Raw genomic sequence first — 21,157 nt, forward strand, 5'->3', positions numbered from 1 at the left:
TGGTCAGAAGATAAGAGGTGGAGATGCAAGCCTAGGGTTTTATTGACTGATCATTAACTATCTGAGGGTTGGTGACTCCAATTAGGGTTTCATGATTTCTCAAGGAGATTGGTCTTCATCTTGGTTGAAATTATACATTATCATCATGGTCTTGTTATCATCCAGAAGATTCAAGAGATTGATCAGATACCTTGAGATTAGGGTTTTGACCACTGGTCAACCCTAATCATTTGCATTGGGCCAATCAGGGTTCTACAATGGATATGGGGGTCATCATGTGATTATATTGAGCTTATGGAAGCTAGGGTTTCATCATTGAGCCATTTCATCAGGAGTTTGAGGCTCAACTTGATCAGTGCACAGCCAAATTCATCTATCAATCAGAAAAGTCAATTGTGGTCAATTGTGCCAGAAATGATGGATTTGGAGGTGGGAGAGAGTTGGATACACTTCATTCATGTTGAAACAAGTTTCATTTGACATTTCAAAGATCAAGAATGAAGAAAATAAAGTCAGGAGAAAAGTTGCCAAAAATAGCAGGTGACCTGTAATTTCAACTGCCCAAAATGGAAACTTTTTCTCCTCAAAATTACTTCATCATACAAGCTTCAAATGGATTTTTGTTCAACATGAAAGTTGTAGATCTTGCTCTCACCTTTCCAAAAAGTCTAAGAACTTGAATTTCCCATGTATGGTTGACAAGTTATGGTCCAATTATTTTCCAAAAATGCCTAAAATCAAAGTGGCATAACTTTCACATGGAATGTCCAATTTGGGTGATCTTTCTTTGAGCAAACCCCATTTCACATGTACTTTCATGATGTATGGTCAAAATTCATCAAAAATACTCAAGGCAAAAGGTCATTTTTCAAGTGGATTCTTTTGTATTTTTGGTGTGAGATAGTGAATTTGAGATTTACAAGGCCTATGCACATGAGATCACTTCCAACACTTCACAAATGCCAAATGAAAGTTGCTCCAGCTGGTTTTTGCTGTCACATTGCTCAATTTGGAAAGGTCATTTTTGCCCTTGCACTTAAAGTGGCATTAACACTAATCCAATCAAATTTGGTAATTGTGATTAAGGAAAGGGATTAGGAGATGGTATGTATCATTAATCATAACAGAAATTGTTAACCACATCACATTTCTCAAGGATCATAACAGAATTTCCCTCCAATTCTCTCAAATTCTCCAAAACTTCATCACACTTTTTTCATCAATTCTTGTTGATTTCTTCATCAAACTTGCTCGTGTTCATTGGATCTACACTCCACAAGGCTTGTTGATGAACTGTTTTGCAAATTCAAGGTAAAAGCATGGCTGAATCACAACTGTCCAAAGCTTGCACAACAATGGCATTTTGCTAGTTCTTGCATCTGGAGCTATTTTGGATCGAGCTAAGCATTGCAATCACCTTCCATAGCCTCAAGCTTCATCTGTTTTTGGTTTTTGCACGTGGAAACTCAAGGATCAGCTTCTGCCATCTCCATAAGGTGAATTTTCGATTCCTTTAATTGCTTGAATTGAGCTAGGGTTTAGAAAGATCTTTGATCATATAACATCATGCAACTCGTGGTTTGTGATTTGGTTAAGTGTAGAGAGAGATATATTGATTTGAATGTTTGGATGTGATTCTTCTTTCGCTCGATCCCGTTGCCATGCTTAGAGTTAGGATAAATCATTAGCATATCCTTAATCCTTGTTGAAGGACGGTTCCAATGATATATAGTTTGTGTATTTTGGATGAAAAATGTTCATGTGATATTTCTGGATTTTCTGGTGATGTTCTTGGTGAAGAACATGAAGAAACGCGTGCTAGATCTGTTGCCTTGGCTTTCCGTTTGAAAATTGTGTTTACCGCCCAAACCAGCGAATCACGCTTTGCCATGTAATTTAAATGGAGCGACGTCGTTTTGCTCTGGCGTTTAAGTATTACGAAAATGCCATTATCCAATAATTATTAATATTATTTCAATATCTTTTTCATTTGTTATTTCATTTTGATGCTTGAACTTAGAAAATCCATAAATAATTCATCCTTTGTCCAAAATTAGTGAGACTTTTTTCATGATGCTCCTTATAATGTGTAGAATTTAATCATGATTTTTGTGATTTTTGTGCACATGTAAAAAATTAAATTGCTTAGAGATTGATTGAATGTGTCACATTTGTACATGTCTTGCCATATCTTTCATAAAATGATGATGCTTTCAAAGAAATGGATGAAATTTTTTGTGCATATTCTGGATTCTTTGATGGTGATTTTGATGTAGAGTTTGTGGTTTTTGGATACATGGTTGTTGAGATATGAATTTTTGAATAGAGGTGTGACAATTTGTGTCACACCAAGCTTGATGAATTTCATGATTTTATTTGCCTTGCCTAGGAACCTTGAATTGAGCCAATTTTTTGCATGATTGAACATATGTATGTTAAGATGACATGTGGATTTTTCTGGATTTATTGATGGCATTTCCTATTTGATTGGAATTTTTCCCTCTGTTGGCTCATTTTGTGATTTTTTGTGACATATGTTGGTATTTGCTTTGTGAAATCCTGGTCATTAATTGGATGAGTGTGAAATTTGGTATGAGCATTGTAGACATATTATAGGTCATTGTGGCTTTGATCCCATTCATTTATCATGTATTGTCACTGTTTTATGATTATTGGAAGTTGATGATTGTTTGGATACCATGTGTTGGCTTGCTTGAACTTGTCTGAACTTTATGAATTTAATTTCCATACTTCCAATGATCCAAATGATCTGAAAATTGATATGCTATTCATTGGATATGTTCTGTTTAGACTTGAATTTTTGTGGAATTAATTGAATTGTTTTGATATGGATTTGATTGAGATCTTTCTGTTTGGTCTTTTGAAGTTGCAAATTGCATGTTTGATGCTATTTTGTGCACGAAATGATAATGGTGAATGATATGAGCATGGGGCCAATTGCGTTTGTTTCTAAATTGTTTGATTGTGATTTTGGATAATTTTCACTTGCTGTTTTGATTTTTTCATCTCCTTTGGACCCTAGGCTTGGCCTAGTGGTCTAGTTTCTCATGTTTGGTTTGGATTTTCAGGTTGAGATGCAAATGGTTTAAGGAGAACAATGCAAGTTGTAAATTGAGTTTGTTTGATGTTGTAAACTAACAATGACTTTGTGTTGTAGGGTTTGATGCTTGAGTTTGAGCTCATGGCTTGCACTTGTGTGCATTAACTTGTGTTTGACTGTACAGATTAACATTTGCTGTTTACTGTTGGTTTGTCTGAGTACTGATGATACTTGATTGATTTCAGGTACATTAAGTTGCTTACAGTTCCTTGAGAACTTGCTTGCTGTTGCTTGGTTTTTAAACCAATTGAGGTAGAATTTATATTCTCCATGTAGTCTGGAAGACCTGGCCTGTTACTTGGCCAGGCAACTGTCTGAAGTCCTCCTTAAGAGGCGATGTTTGTGATTGTTTAACTTTGTCCCCAAGCAGGTAAAGACCTCTATGAGGCAATTGGCGGAACCCAAGGGATATGCAATCTATCCCCCGCTATTCTGTTGAGTCATCCCTCTGCTCACACCATTGTGTTGATGCATTGGGACATTAACCCAAGATTTTGTGCTGTTGCACAGTCGAGTCAGAGTCTTGAGCGTAGAAAGGTCCCTCCATTCTGGACCCACGCTCCTCTGTCTGAAGCTCTCCCTGGCCAGGGATAAGAGCTGTGAAGTCTAATCTTCACTCACCTTTCATCTGCTTCACCCTGACTCTCAATGTCAGGGTTAAGAGCGAACACTACCTTGTACAGATGACTTGCCTCGGCAGTCCACCCTTGTTTGAGCCTCACTTGACTGGATATAGTGTGTGCTATGTGAATGTTTGTTTATTTTGATTGATGCTTGCATGCTTGTTTTTCCTGGTTAGGATTAGCTTGCCGTTGTGCAAGTAGATAGAAACCACAACGTAGGGTAATGATGCATGATAACACTAGGCTCGAGTCCAGCTCCCTAGTAGTGTGTCTCCCCTTGGTTTCTGGCTAGAATTTCTTTCCCGTTCAGGGGAACTACGTCGCCCTGATCCTCATACCAGATGAGGTACGTAGGCAGGAGACCGTGCGAGGTCTCTCCGGGCACTTTTTTTTTTTGTGTGTGTTTGCTTGACAGCTGCTAGACTCGAGTTCCCGACTCCCTAGTAGCTTGTTTGCTTGTTAATCCTCTTGTGTGTCAGGATATGGATGTAAGCCCAGCGATTGGCTGTCCGTATCCTGATTGTGTTTGTTTGGTTCGGATGCCGATGTAAGTCCAGTGATTGGCGTTCGGGCTCCACGTTTGCCTTTTTGTGTGTGTTTTGGTTCGGATGCTGATGTAAGTCCAGTGGTTGGCATTCAGGCTCCATGTTTGCCTGTGTTTGTGTTTGTTTGTTTGGCGTGCGTGAGCCGAACTACGGCAGCTCTGATTCTCGTTCCAGACGAGATACGTAGGCATAGGATGCGATGTCCTAGCGAGCCCTCTCCTCTTTTCCCCCACCTGTGTTGTCTTCAGTGTGTGTGTGTGATGTTTGTTTAGCAACCTTTTCTTTCTTTTAGAGCGTGGATCCCGTCGAGTACGACGGACGTGAGGGGTGCTAATACCTTCCCCTTGCGTAACCGACTCTCGATCCCTTTCTCTTTGGTCGCGAGACCTTGCTTTTTCCAGGTTTACTCTGAGCGTTTCCTTTCCCTTTTTTGGGATAAATAACGCACGGTGGCGGCTCTGTGTTGTTTTTGTTTCAGCCCGCCGGTTGTTTTTCGCGGATGCGACACCAACCCCTTTACTTGTAATCTCTGGCATTTTATTAGTTTTGATTTGAAAACTTCTTATCATTGGGTTTTGTTCGTACTTTTCCCTTTTCCTTTGGAAACAATAAAAGCGGGACGTCAAGTTTATCCATAGCTTGATGGTCATGAATTTATCGCTACAGAAATTAGGTGGCGACTCTGCTGGGGAATTAATCCTCAATGGGTTTAGCCTACAGTTTTATGTGTATATATCTGTATATTTGATGTTTGTATATGTTGTTTGTGTGATATATTTTGTCTGTTGTGCTTGGTGATCTCTGTGTGGTGAGATAATTTCTAACCCAAACTTGAGTGCAATTAAGATAGGAGGATGGTATAGTCATGTTCAACTTATATGGAGTAGTCCTTAACAAGTTGGCTTGAGACCCATCTACTCAGTGGAGACCCCCTTGGAATTATTAATGTCACACGAGTTAATTGTGGATAGGCATTACTCTTTCCAACATGGGAGTCTGAGAAGCTGAGGACCATATAACATTTAACCCAACTTGGCCTATTTAGAATGTAGTGCGGAGACTGTTCAAGTGTAGATTTGATAACAGTTGTTACACGATACTACACTCATACGGGTTTCTCTTGAGAATATTATGGGTTGATGAGTCAGTCATTCTAACCTATAATATCGATAGATGGAATCAAGACTCTGGGAACTTTTTAGAACATGATCTACAGGTTTTTTATCTTTAGTACACTCCTTTAGGATGACTCTTAACCTGACTCCATGCTCGTGACTCGCAACAAACCCTTTGATTCTCAATTGATCTGATCAAGTCTCATCAATATCAATGGAACTTGGGTGTTGATAAGGTGAAAACCATAATTCACCAAAATGGATGATTGATCTTGATGATGACTTGATCCATCCCTTGACCTTTGTTTGTGTTTTCCTTGTTGTCGTGTCTCGAAAAAATACGATCCTTCGCGATGGTCGTGGAAAAAATGATTCAAACAGAGTCGTCATCGAACTTTATTTATCCCAATGAAGGAATAGGAAAATATTGATAAAACCTTTGAAAAATTGAATAATGGTCGTCACAACTATATTCAGGTTCGGGAGTCGATTACGCAAGAGGGAGGTATTAGCACCCCTCACGTTCGTTGTACTCAACAAGAACCTTTTAGTTTAATTTGCAATTTAAATGTTAGCTTATGTTGTTTATTTTCTTCGAATGAATAAAAGATATTGAAAAGAGATGGATGGAAACCTCAGAAGGGGGGAAATTGAGGTTTTTTATTAGTGTGCTCGCCAAGATCTCACAATCTCGTGCCTACGTATCCTTATGGTGTAATAAGGAAATCAGAGCATTCGCAGTTCGGGGAACTACGGTTGGTTGGTGTGTTTTAGTGAACAACCGTTTAAATCGCATTCTAAAGGCTAAACATTAGCTTGTTCACTCTCGGCGGAGGCTTAAGTGCTAGTTTGTTGTGTGCGTTAGAAGGGATTAAACAGTGTTCTTTCTGAAAAGAGTTTTGATCACTCGGGGGTGACAAGTTGAGTTAATATGTTGAATGTTTTGTTTGATTGGTTTCGATCGCACGTGGGTGAGAAAAAGATAGATTTGACGTGTTAAGATATTTTGTTGGATGATGATTACTCTGATAGTCGAGTAAGGTAACTCGTATCCTAATAGTCGAGGAGAGGAATCGAATTCTCTAGACCATCTCCCTTTTCATCCTTAATTGTAAAAGGATTTGATAATAGTTAATGTGTTTTGAATGGATAACAAATACTCGGATAGTCGAGTAAGACAACTTGTATCCTAATAGTCGAGGAGAGGAATCGAAGGCTCTAGACCATATCCTTTTTCATCCTTAATTGATTATGAAAACAAGTTTGTGTATTGTTGATGTTTTTAATGAACGACAAATACTCGAATGGCTGAGTAAGGTAACTCATATCCAAATATTTGAGGAGAGGAATCGAAGGCTCAAGACCATCTCCGTTTTCGTTTAGTTTATTATAAAAATGATTTGATTTAATTAGGTTTTAGGAAGTTTAAAGAGAAATGACAATTATTTGACTAACCGAGTAAGAGAACTCGTATTCAAACAATCGAGGAGAGGAGTTGAAGGCTCAAAACCATCTCCCTTTTCATTTCCAAATAAAATGGTATTTAATCGTGATTATGTATTTTGAATTTTAATAAAAATACTCGATGTTGGATCGAGGTTTGAATGTGAGTTTGTGGATAACTTAGATTATATTTGGTGAATCAATCATCTACTAGATTAATTAAAATCAAATAGGTCTCATTGTCAGAAAGCCCAAGAGTAAGCTATGTAAGGTTGATGGCGATGCTAAAAGCAATCGACTTACAAGGGTATGGAAATGGGATCGATTATATTAACACTAATTGATTAAAATAATTAATTAAAACTTAATTAATCATATTACTAATTACCATTACTAGATTACTTTACTTTACTAGTTAGACACATAAAGGCAAGGATATGATAACAAACTTAAATTAAACCTCTTTTAAGAAGAAGAAAAAAGGTCCAAATGTATTAAAATAAAATAATAAAAAACATATGCAAAGGAAAGAAGGAAAAGGTGCAAAATCGGTCGCCATTCCTAAGTGGACAAGTGGCTAGGGCGTCCTCTTACTAGTACCTATTGCTATTAATCACGGTCAGCAATGTGACGCATGAAGGACCGCCGATGGGGATTTATCCTCTTGAAATTAGCGTAGGCATGCACAGTATCCAGCAGACAAAAGAATTAAAGCAACCACGGGTTTTAAATGCACATGGAAAAGAAACTAAAGGGATAAGGATACATTACACTACTGCTAAAGCTTTGCAGGATGTAGCCATGAACTCAAGCACTGATGTAATTTGGTTGATTCCTACATCTTTTATGTCATGGCAACTCAAGTTTTCCATTGTTTTGTTATTGTTTCAACATGTATTGACTTAGACCTCTTAACTCGCGTGCTACACTGTAAATTGGACTCGTGTCATGCTTGCAAGTTCCAATTGTGTATTGTTCCATATTTGTGAAAAGAAAGAACATGAATGTATTCTATGTAAACAAATTTTGGATTTATCAATTTTGTAGGCATGTTCCAATTGTAACTTGGTTTTGAAGGAATCAAACCAAAAGGAAGTAAGTATGCCTTTGTATAATTAACATGAACCAAGATGGATTGTAGATTTGCAGATTTGGGTCAATGTGTTGATCGAAGGCCAACTATTTATAGAAAAACAATTTGTAATTCTATGCATATATGGGTCTTTAAACAATTATCACAAAAAAATCAACATCTTATACTCGTTTATGAGAGGATGGATTCGAATAATATTGCATGGGAATGACTTGAATTGACTTTTGAAATACAACATATTGAAAATGAACAAGTGAATCATGATTACAACCTAAACTAATGATCCACGAATAAACAATGAAAGAACCGTGACCAAACCATTAGACATGTGTGGATGGTGCGGGACTTAGATGAAACCTTATGCCTTAGCAAGAATAACTAGAAATGAGACGGTATAAATCAAAGGACACAAAATGAACAAACCAAAAACAAACTGTGTACTTGAAGTAATTAGATGAAATGAGCATGGCCAATGCATGAACAATTCATGGGCCATGGACAAGGAAATAATTAGATGAAATGCCATAAATGAAAGAAAGCAAATGAAATTTTATGGGACCAAGGACTTAGACTAGAACCAATGGCCATGAACAAGTGAATACTGAATGAACCCAGGCAAATGGAATCAAGCTATGAATGATGAATAATTTAGAAGAACTTAAGGTTGGGAAGCCACACCAATAATGCTAGACATGATTAGGGTTTATGAAGCTTTGATCAAGTAAAGATCCCTAAGTTTTGAGTCTATGCATCATGCTCTCTGGTTATGAATGCTAACAAAAGTTTTTAAACTACCCGGACAAAATTGGGGTATGACACTTGTGTGTGATACCTTTGTTTGTGATTGTTGCATTCATACATTCATGCACATTATGACATTCATCACAGAAAAACAAATTTTAAGGAAACTAAGGTCTTATTTTCAAATATTTTCAAATCATGGATTATGGACGAAGGAACACTAAGAAGTACAGTTTCAGATGTCTTGATTTGAAAGAGCTAAGGAAATTATCATCCTTTGTATTAGATCCTTTGGACTTCAAGCAACGTCATAGGAAGCTTTTTTCCGTGATATCTACTTATGTGGTTGAAGGACTCTTGAGCATTTTGGTGCAATTTTATGACCCTCTCTATCGGTGCTTCACTTTTCCTGATTATCAGCTTATGCCTACATTAGAAGAGTATGCCCATCTCTTGGGTATGCCCGTATCTAACAAAGTACCTTTCAGTGGATTAGAGGAGATTTCCAGATCTCATGTCATAGCTAAAGCTCTTCATTTGAAAAAATCTGAGGTTGATGCTCATTTGGTGAAGAAATGAGGTATTCTTAGGTTGACTTATGAGTTCCTCATTGGTAGAGTTACTGTTTTTGCTTAGGCCGGTAGCATTGATACTTTTGTATTTCTCATCTATGGTTTAGCTTTTTTCCCTAAAATTGATAATTTTGTTGATGTTAACGCCATTAGGATCTTCTTGATTGGAAATCCTGTTCCTACTCTGTTGGGTGACATGTATTTCTCTTTGCATTTGAGGAATTCCAAAGGTGGTGGGGCTACTGTGTATTGTGCTCCTCTCCTGTACAAGTGGTTTATTTCACACTTGCCTCAAACACCTGCTTTTTTGGTGAACAAACATATCTACTGTGGTCTCAGAGACTTATGTCTCTCGTTAATGATGATATTGGTTGGTATGATTTTGCATTGGGTAGTTTGGATATTATTGATAGTTATGGTGAGTTCTCTAATGTGTCTCTTATTGGTACATAAGGAGGAATCAACTACAACCCTGCTTTGGCTCGTCGTCAACTTGGGTTCCCCTTGAGAGATAAGTCTAATAACGTTCAGTTAGAGGGTCTATTCTATTATGAGGGTAAAGAACCCCAACTTTTGAAGAAAAGGATGGTACATGCTTGACATAATATGCATAAGAAGGGAAGATCCGAGCTTGGACCATGCAACTATGTATCTTTGGAAGCTTACACTATTTGGGTGAAAAAGAGAGCTTTGGAGTTGAAGATGGTGTACGCTTGTGAAAGACATATGTCTTTGGTTTTGACTGAACCATTAACTCTCCTTAACCAAGATATAGAGGAGTTGGAAGATGCACTCGCCAAGAAGAAGCAAGAGGAAGATATGTAGGAAGAGCGGTTCCATGCTTTGACCTGAAAGCATGAGGAATTGTAGCTTGAGTCGAAAGACAAAGACGCACTTATAGAAATTCTTGAGGATCGTGCAATGAATAGACAGAGAGAGCCAGAGGGTTTATTTTCCTCTAGCATGCCTCAGCCTTCCGGTGCTTGGAAGAAGATAGTTGATCAGCTTGTCCTCGAGAAAGCTCAGATGAAGACATCCTTTGAGTCGGAGATTCGACGCATCCGCATGAAATATACTCCTTTGGCTAGATCTTCTAATACAGTTACTAAGGATCCTTAGGTTGATAGTTTCCTTTTCTCTTGTATTGAAAATTTTGGTTTACGAAATTGTACTCAGTGTAATCCTCCCAAAATTTTATGAATAAAAAGAGATTTTTTTGGTCAATTGAATTGATATTTTTGATTATTATTATATTTGCAAATAAGACTTCATATATTACTTGAAATTAAAAACAATCAAAAACATTGCATTTCATGCATCATTTGCATAAACAGGTTTCGTTCGCCAGATATCTTATCAATTCTTCTTCTTCTGTGTATCAACCAAGCTGACTCACCACTACAACACTCGAGCTAATCATTTGAGAAGAATGGAGCAGATAGAGCAAGAGAATAGAGAGTTGAAGGATGAGATCGCCAAAACTACGATGCTGATGGAGTCTATCATAGCTGCTCAGAACCAACAGTCTCCACCTCCCGCAACTCCTCTCCTCAGAGGACTGTCATCTCAGAGATTATTTCATCAACTATTCTTGTTACTGCTGCCAGCCAATTTGTTTCTGCTATGCCTGCTGGATTCCCTTGGGGAATGCCACCAAATTTTGTGCATGAAGGGTATGCACCTACTTTTGTTTCTATGCCGACATCTATCCCGATCATGTCAGTGCCTTCTCCTATCGTTCATACTTTGCCTCATGTTGAGGAGACTGTTGACCACTCTGAGTCGTCCGAAGATCCGGATGTGTATGAGAAGATGGATGAAATTAAGGATCAATTTCTTGAGTTGCATAAGGAATTGAATACCCTGAGAGTAAAGGATTTTTTTGGCAAAAGTGTTGTTGAACTCTGTTTGGTTCCCAATGTCAAAATTCTGATGAAATTCAAGGTCTCATACTTTGAAAAATACAAAGGGAGTACCTGTCTGTTGAGCCATCTTATTATGTATGCCAGGAAAATGTCTACTCAAACTAATAATGATCAGCTGCTGATCACTACTTCCAGTATAGTCTGACTGGAGCCGCTCTGAGATGGTACATGGGCCTTAATAGTGCTAGCATCCTTACTTTCTATGACCTAGGTGAGGCCTTTGTCAAGTAGTATAAGTACAATGTTGATATGGCGCCAAATAGAGATTAGTTGAGGTCGATGTCCTAGAAGGATAAGGAGACATTCAAAGAATATGCTCAGAGATGGAGAGAGTTTGCTGCTCAGATTAGTCAGCCTTTGGAGGAAAAGGAGATGACAAAGATTTTCCTGAAGACGTTGAGTTCATTTTATTATGAACGTATGGTTGCAAGTGCCCCCAATGATTTTACTGAAATGGTAAACATGGGGATGAGGTTATAGGAAGGAGTTCGTGAAGGGCGTCTATCCAAAGATGAGGCGTCAAGCAGCAAGAAGTATGGTGGAAGTTTCTCTAAGAAGAAGGAAGGAGAAACTAATATAGTGTCAGCAGGGAGGCAGAAGAGGCCTCATATGAGGAAAAGTTACCAATCCCATCAGCATCAACACCAGGTATCTCCAGTAATTCCGGTTTTTTCCAACAATTCCAATTATCAATCAGTTCCAATTCAACAACAACATCAACAACAACCACAACAAAGACCCAATTACAACAACAACAATCATCAACAGAAATTTGAAAGGAAGAAGGTATCTTTTGACCCAATTCCTATGACATATGCAGAGTTGTACCCGTCTTTGGTACTCAAGAATCTTATCCAACCAAGAAACCCTCCGCAAATTCCTGAGCCACTACCATTGTGGTTCAAACCTGATCTTCATTGTACTTTTCACCAGGGAGCCCTTGGTCATGATATAGAGAATTGCTATCCACTAAAGTATGAAGTTCAGAGGCTTGTGAAAAATTGTATGGTGTCCTTTGAGGATATAGTGCCAAATGTGAAATCCAATTCGTTGCCTCCTCATGGTAACGCATCAGTGAACATGGTGGACGAGTGTCCCGGGAATTTCAGAGTTTTTGATGTGAGGCGTATCCGTAGATCTTTGGTGGAGATACATAGAACTCTGTGTTTGGTTAGTGATTGTGAACAGGACCATGATGGTTGTGTCATTTGTAGTGTGAACCCCAATGGGTGTATGATTGTCAAAAGGGATATTCAAAAGTTGATGGATGAGAATGTAATCCAGATTCAACAGTCAAGGGATATAGGAGATCATGTGGATGTCATTATGCCAGTGTTCAGGACCCCTGAGCGGGTAGTCATTTAATTTGATAGCAGCAACAAACAATAATGTCAACAGATCGGTATCTTTGTTGGTAATACGATTAGCGGGCCTTGTCCCCTATTCATATGATAGTTGTACCATACCAATATAATGTCACAATGATTGAAAATGGTCAAGAGGTTCCTCTACCAGTTGCGGACTCAGTGGTAAATATTATAGATATTACGAAGGTGACCCGTATTGGTCATGTGTTCAGTTCGGTATTCCCGAAGGCTGTGGAAGATGTTTCAGTAGGTAAGAAGGTAGATATTCCTGCAGTGAATCTGGTTAGTGCTCCAATGTATCAGTATGGAGAATCCATCAAATTGAAGACTAACGATGATGATGAGGTGTTACGACTGATCAAAAGAAGTGAATTTAAAATTGTGGAGCAACTGCTCCAAACGCCGTCAAAGATCTCTGGGCTGTCATTGTTGATGAATTTTGAGGCACATAGAGAAACATTGCAGAAAGTGTTGGAACATGATTATCTTGAACATGATGTTATTATGGATCAGTTTGACCACATTGTTGCCAATATCACTTCTTGTAACAATTTGAGCTTCTGTGATGAAGAACTTTCTGAAGAAGGAAGGAATCATAATTTGGCATTATATATTTTGATGAATTGCAAGGAGGACGCTCTGTCCAATGTTTTGGTTGTCACAGGTTCATCATTGAATGTGTTTCCAAAGTCAACTCTATTAAGACTCTCATATCAAGGCACCCCAATGAGGTTTAGCGGCGTGGTTGTTAAAGCGTTTGACGGTTCTTGTAAAACTGTCATTGGAGAAGTGGACCTTTCGGTAAATATAGGTCCGAGTAATTTCCAAATTAATTTCCAGGTAATGGATATCCACCCGGCCTATAGCTACTTGTTGGGAAGGCCATGGATTCATGAAGCTGAAGCTGTGACATCTACTCTACACCAGAATTTGAAATTTGTGAAGAACGGAAAGCTTGTCGTTGTTGGTGGAGACAAGACATTGTTGGTAAGCCATTTGTCATCTTTTACTTATGTTCATGCTGAGGAGGAAGTTGGAACGCCGTTCCAAGCTTTGTCCATTGCTGATGAGTTAAAGAAAGCTGGGGCACCCATGTCTTCTTTAAAAGATGCACAAGAGGCTATTCAGGCTAGCAATATTGATAAGTGGGGCCGTGTTATGGAATTCGCCGAGAATAAGAATAGAGAAGGGCTAGGTTTTCAACCAGGACCGTTCAACACCAAAGTCAAGGTTATGCAACCAGTTTTCCGCAATGGAGGGTTCATTCATGAGAATGATTAACACTCAGATGCCCTTATAAAAGACAATGATGAAGACGAAGCTTGTGTCAACTTTGTGACACATGGCCAAACTTGCAACAATTGGATTGTTGTTGATGTTCCTACTATCATTCCCTATTATAAGTGATTTGTTTTCATTATTTTTAGTAAAATCCTTCTCCTACGCCTAAGGGAGAAGTGAACATTGTTAGGCATTTTCCTTGTTATCATCAATAAAGTACAACTTTATTCATCCACGTCTATGATGTTTTATTTTTACTTTTTGCTTTTTCCGAAAATGGTAATCACAAAAAACATAAAAAATAATAATCTTTCCATCTGCATAATATTTGTTTGCACTCACTTCTCTAAAATCAAAATATCAAATCATTATGCAGGTTGGTTCTCAAACCCATTGAATATAATGATCCTACTCCCTCTCCAAACTTTAATTTCCCTGTGTTTGAAGTTGAGGAAGAGAATGATGATGAAGAAGTATCTGATGAATTATCTTGTTTGCTTGGGCACGGGGAGAAAGCTATTCAACCGTTTGAAGAGCAGATTGAACTAGTCAACTTGGGTTCCGAGGATGATGTGAAGGAAGTCAAGATTGGGCCTCAACTGTGACCAGAAGCTAAGAAGGGGTTGATTGATCTTCTTCGAGATTATTTTGATATGTTTGCTTGGTCCTATGAAGATATGCCTGGTTTAGATTCTGAGATTGTGGAGCGTAGATTGTCGTTGAAGCCAGAATTCCTGTCGGTCAAGTAGAAATTGAGAAGGACTCGTCCTGATATGGAAGTGAAGATTAAAGAGGAAGTGCAGAAGAAGATTGATGCCAGTTTTGTTGTTACCTCCGAGTATCCGCAGTGGGTGGCCAACATTGTGCTTGGTCCAAAGAAACATGGAAAAGTTCACATGTGTGTTGATTATAGAGATTTGAACAAAGCCAGTCTGAAAGATGATTTCCCTCTGCCACATATTGATATGTTGGTAGACAATATAACTAAATTCAAATTCTTTTCGTTTATGGATAGATTTTCCGGTTATAACCAGATAAAGATGGCACCTGAAGATATGGAGAAGGCCACATTCATTACAACCTAGGGAACATTCAATTATAGAGTGACGCCCTTCGGTTTAAAGAATGTTGGTGCAACGTACCAGAGAGCCATGACCATTCTTTTTCACGATATGATGCATAAAAAGATTGAGGTTTATGTTGATGATATGATTGCTAAATATAATGATGAAGAAAAGCATGTTGAGCATTTGTTGAAGTTATTCCAACATTTGAGGAAATATAAACTCCGCTTTGAATCCCAATAAGTGTGTGTTTGGTGTTCGTTCGGGTAAGTTGTTGGGATTCATTGTCATCGAGAAGGGTATTGAAGTTGATCATGCCAAGGTCAAAGTAATACAAGAGATGCCTGCGTCCAAAACTGAGAAGCAAGTCAGAGGTTTTCTTGGCCACTTGAACTATATATCAATATTTATATCACATATGACTGCCACATGTGCGCCTATATTCAAGCTTCTTTGGAAAGACTAGTCTTCTGATTGGACCGAAGATTGCCATAAAGTTTTTGATAGTATCAAAGAGTATCTGCTTAAGCCTCTGACTCTGTCTCCGCCTGTTGAAGGAAGACCTTTGATCATGTATTTGACTGTGCTTGAAGAGAGTATGAGCTATGTTCTTGGTCAACAAGATGAATCTGGAAAGAAAGAATATGCAATTTACTACCTCAGTAAGAAGTTCACCACTGACTATGAGACTCAATATTCTATACTTGAGAAGATATGTTGCGAATTGGCTTGGGCTGCTAAGCGTCTACGCCAAGATATGTTGAATCATACTACTTGGTTGATATCCAAAATGGATCCAATCAAGTACATTTTTTAGAAACCTGCTTTAACTGGGAGGATTACCCGTTGAAAGATGTTATTATCTGAGTACGATATTGAATACCGATCTTAGAAAGCTATTAAAGGTAGTGACTTGGCTGACCATTTCGCTTACCAACCTATTGAAGATTATTAGTCAATGCAATATGATTTTCCTGGTTCCTGTTGGGCATGGTATTTGATGGAGTTGTTAATTCGTATGGTAATGGCATTAGGGCAGTGATTATTACTCCTCACGACAATCATTTTCCATTTACAACTAGATTGACCTTCAAGTGTACAAACAATATGGCTGAGTGTGAAGCTTGTATTGTGGGGCTTGAAGAAGCCATTGATCTCAGAATTAAAAATCTTGATGTCTATGGAGATTTAGCTTTTGTTGTGAATCAGATCAAAGGTGAATGGTAAATGAATCAACCCGGTTTGATACCATGCATATATTATGAAAGGAGGATATCAACTTTCTTCACAAAGGTTGAGTTTCATCATATCCCTTGAGATGAAATCGGATGGCAGGTGCTCCTACAACCTTGGCTTCCATGATTGTGGTAAATTTTTGGAATGAAGTTCCTAATTTAACTGTGGTGCATCTTGATAGGCCAACTCATGAATTTGCTATTAAAAAGCCTTGGTATTTTGATATCAAATGTTTCCTCCAAAGTCAGATTTACCCGTTTGGGGCATCTTTGAAAGATAAGAAGATTTTGAGAAGATTAGCTGGAAACTTCTACCTGAATGGTGATGTGTTTTATAAGAGAAACTTTGATATGGTTTTGCTCAAATGTGTGGATAGACACGAAGTAGACTTATTGATGACTGAAGTCCATGAAGGTTCCTTTGGTACTCATTTCAATGAACATGTGATGGTAAATAAAATGTTGAGAGCAGGTTACTATTGGCTGACAATGGAATCTGATTGTTACAAGTTTATGAAGAACTGCCACAAGTGTCAAATTTATGCGAATAAGATTCACGTTCCTCCAACATTGTTGAACGTCATTTCCTCCCCATGACCCTTCTCCATGTGGGGAATTGATATGATTAGTATGATTGAGACCAAAGCTTCAAACAAAAATCTTTTCATTCTGGTGGCTATTGACTACTTAACAAAGTGGGTTGAAGCGACATCGTACATGAATGTAACCAAGCAAGTTATTGTAAGGTTTATCAAGAATCAGATTATATGTCGTTATGGTGTGCCAAATAAGATCATTACTGATAATGGATCGAACTTGAACAATAACATGGTGGAATCTCTTTGTGAAGACTTCAAGATTGCACATCATAATTCTTCTCCCTATAGACCTAAGATGAATGGGGATATTGAAGCTGCGAATAAGAACATCAAGAAAATTATCCAGAAGATGGTTATAACATATAAAGATTGGCATGAGATGCTCATGTATGCTTTGCATGGCTACCATACATCCATCCTTACTTCAACAGGGGCAACCCCTTTCTCTCTTGTTAATGGCATGGAAGTTGTGCTCCCCGTGGAGGTTGATATTTCATAATTGCGTGTCTTGATGGAAGCCAAGTTGACAAAAGCTGAATGGTGTTATACCATATATGACCAGCTAAATTTGATTGAAGAGAAGAGATTGACTGTCATGTGGCATGGCTAGTTATATCAGCAGAGAATGAATAAAACATTTGATAAGAAGGTCAAGCCTCGTGTGTTTGGAGAAGGTGACCTCGTGCTCAAGAAGATTTTATGTTTCAAACCTGATGCTAGGGGCAAATGGACTCCTAACTATGAAGGCCCTTATGTTGTGAAGAAAGCCTTTCCAAGCGGTGCTTTGATTCCTACAACTATGGATGGTGAAAAGTTCACGCGTTCTGTGAATGCCGATGTAGTCAAGAAATACTTTGCCTAAAAAGAAAAGAACAACTCGCTAAGTTGAAAACCCGAAAGGGTGGCTTAGGCAAAAATGAGCGTCTTAGTGGATTGAAAACCTGAAAGGGCGATCCAGGTAAAAGTTAGAGACATAAAACAGAAAATTTACCCTGGTAGATTGAGTACCCCACCTGGGGCAATCTAGGCAAAAATTAGGGATTATGGCAAGTAACTGCATCCAGTTGTTCCTAATCTTTGAGGCAGTTCTGAGCAGTCATTTGGTTTTGATTCATCATTTTCAGCCGAAGACAAGTGTTATGGATTTTGAAGTCGGTAGGGAGAGTAGTGATCATTATATTCAATGTATCCCTTTTCCATGTAAATTACCATTTCTCAAACTTTGTAAAGATCCATGGAGTCTCGCCATTTGTGTACTACCATTATATTAAATAAAGTTGAGCTTTTTATCCAATTATTTCTATTCTTATTTGTTTCTGTTTTAAAATTGAATTTTTATGATGATAATTTTGAAATAAATCAATGAATAATTATGTTTCTTAAAATGATAAAAACATGCACTTTAAGAATAATCGATTTCAGCAAGGAATGTCATCAAACAATCTAAGAACAAGTAAGTCTTGAAGTGTGAAGCATTGTTGTCTTCCCAAAGCAGTTGGTTTTGTAAATGTTTCCTCCCCAATAGTCCTTCGTTCGTTCCCAGCATGGTTAAGAAGTTGCTCCCTAAGCGACCTATTATCCCCGATTGAGCTGATGATTGGTCCCCTTTGCAATTCATCTTCCCCAACTGAGGTGTTCATGTTTTGCATCCCCCAGTTTGTGACTTGATGATTGGACCATGGATATCCCAGAACCTTTATTTGGTCTCCATTTCCCCATTTGCATTTGTTTGTGTTGCATAACCGCGACAGTTTCTCCTCTATGTGAGTAAGATCCGGTTATCTTTGCCTTAGAATTGGTTTATTTCACAATTTCCAAGAAGAATTTTATGATTTTTGAGGAATGTGACAGTCTTTGGTTTGTTCCAACAAGTCATAGCATCCCCGACAATCTGTCTGGTTCCTCATTCAGAGCTTTATCTCTTGTATTCCCTGGCAGAGTTCGTCTTTTGATTGAAGTTCGCTCATTCCCGATAGTGTTTGGTTCTGAGCAATATTGGTTTTTGTCCCCTGCAAGGTTGTCTCCCATTTGACATGGTGTGGACTTGAAATTCCCCGCAACATTGACTTATTTGGATCCTCAACAGATCCTTCTCTATCCTTGGCATGTTTGATTGATTATCTTTCAGCAGTGCTCTCTTCCCCCCGCAGAGTTTTGCCATGATTGATTGGAAGCATGTTCTCCATGTCTTCCCCATCCAGAATTAATTTATTTGGAGCTAGATGATTTACGTTCATCCCTATCCGTTTCTCCAGTTGGTGTTTCCATCTTGTTGAGATTAGCCGAGTGTTTTGTAGTGATGATTCAAATCTTTGTTATTTGTATCCTTTGTGGTGTTTTGCCAGCATAATCATAATCACATACATACATATTCATGCATAAATCACATCATCAAATATTTTATTGTGCATTTTATCGCAATGATTTTTCTTCTGATCCCCTGCTTTGGTGATATTATTTCCCCATGCAGATTTGGTGTGTTTGTCCTCCTTCAATTGTAGAGTATCAGCCCCTTAAGCAGAAAGAGTTTATCCTTTCTCACTCCCCCTGAGTTATATCTTCATTGGGTTGAGTCTTTGATTGATCGTTTCTTTCTAGTGCTTGCCTAGATAGATCTTTTGGTCTCTAAGAGTCTATTATCCAGTAATTGATAATATTCTTCTTGATGTTGAGTATATTACCTCTATCCAATAACTGGTAAAATGTAGTATACTTCCTTTGTTTTCCCTGGCGGATTCGTTTTCACATTTCCCCGGTAAGTCTATCCTCGATATGTTCATCCTAACCGGTGACAAATATTATTCCTTTTTGGTTTTCTATCCAGTAAAAAGGTAGTTGTAATCCCTACTTTTATTCCCCAGAGAGTCTATCCTTGATATCCTATTTTTCCCCAGGCGATTTATCCTTGATATGTTCATCTTAACCGATGACGGATATTCTTCCTTTGAGTTTATCCTTGATATGTTCACTTTAACCAGTGACAGATACTGTCTCTTTGGTCTTCTGCCCAGTAACAGGCAGTTGTAAATCCTATTTGATCTTTTCTCCCTAGTAGATCATTCTTACCCAGTAACCGGTAATGAATACGCCTCATTTTTTCCTCAGCGAGTCATCATTGATATGTTTACCCTAACCGGTAACGGATGTCCCTTTGTCCGAGTATATCATCTTCCTACCTAGTAACCGGTAATAGATAATATATCTCTTCCTCAGTTGAGTTTGGGTTCAAATTTATTTATGGAATCGAATTTAATTTGGTTTGAGTATTTCAACTTTATTCTGATCTATTCTCATCTCCTGCAGATAACCTTATCCCCAGACCGAGTCTTTCCATTGATTTATCTTTGTGGACGTCCCCTCGCGTCTCCCAGCTGTTTTAAGTCATAGCCTGGCCTACGCACAACTTTTATCCCCCAGAGTCTCGGTCTCCCCAGTGAGTTTTCCTTATGGAAGACATTGTGCTCTTGTGGACTTTCAGTTTCTCCAGATTCTTTCCCTTTATGGAAATATATTCCCCACAGAGATTATTTTAATATTCATATCATATGCATCATGAGGTCTCTAAGGGACCAAAATTTGTTTCCAAAATTTATTTCTTGATGTTGTTATTTAAGTCCATTCTACTGAGTTGATATGAAGATTTTAACCTTCACATCCTCAGTTAGAATGTCCTTAAATAGGGGCAACTGTAAGACCCCAATTTTGACCCTAAGATCCCTCATGCTATCTCATCATTTGCATTGGCTTTGGGATCACACCTTGGTATCCTCCTTACCCCTCATTCATTAGGTTTACATTTGGAGAGATCACCAAGTACATTTGATTGTATCAGACTTTATTTTTCTTTGCTTCTAAACCAAAATACCAAAATATGTCTATGTATAACTTGGTTTCTTTTGTAGGTAGTGTGTGCATCCACATATACCTCATCAAGCTCATAACTAGGGTTTGAGACCCTTAGTGCAAGATATCAATCAATGAAAGATTCACATTGGTTCTAAATATCATATATGTATCCCCATGTTCTTAATTTATCATTTTGATCAAGAATTCATCAAGAGTTTGAAGCTTGTTTGTCTTGGAAGCTCGAATTCATCTAGGTATCTTGTGTGACTTCCTCAACAAGTTTATTCAACATTTGGTCAAATATTTCAAAGTATACTTCATTATACATCATCTTATGCATATATTATCCTCCATAAGTCCCAAAGATCAAGATAACTTTAAGTTTTGGAAGTTGGTTCAAAGAGGATGACTAGAGAAAGTCAGTTGGTAAAAGCTGGGGTTCCATAGACTCTATCTCTTATGACATTCCAAACAACTTTCATGTTGACATCAATAGCTATATTTGCTTGGAAAGTCATTTTTTATGGTGAAAGATTATAGGTCATTTTGTTTGTGCCCTAGTTAGGAGGTCAACTTCCAAGGACCAT

Source organism: Lathyrus oleraceus, chromosome 6, assembly GCF_024323335.1.
Source record: "Lathyrus oleraceus cultivar Zhongwan6 chromosome 6, CAAS_Psat_ZW6_1.0, whole genome shotgun sequence".
Classification (NCBI taxonomy): domain Eukaryota; kingdom Viridiplantae; phylum Streptophyta; class Magnoliopsida; order Fabales; family Fabaceae; genus Lathyrus; species Lathyrus oleraceus.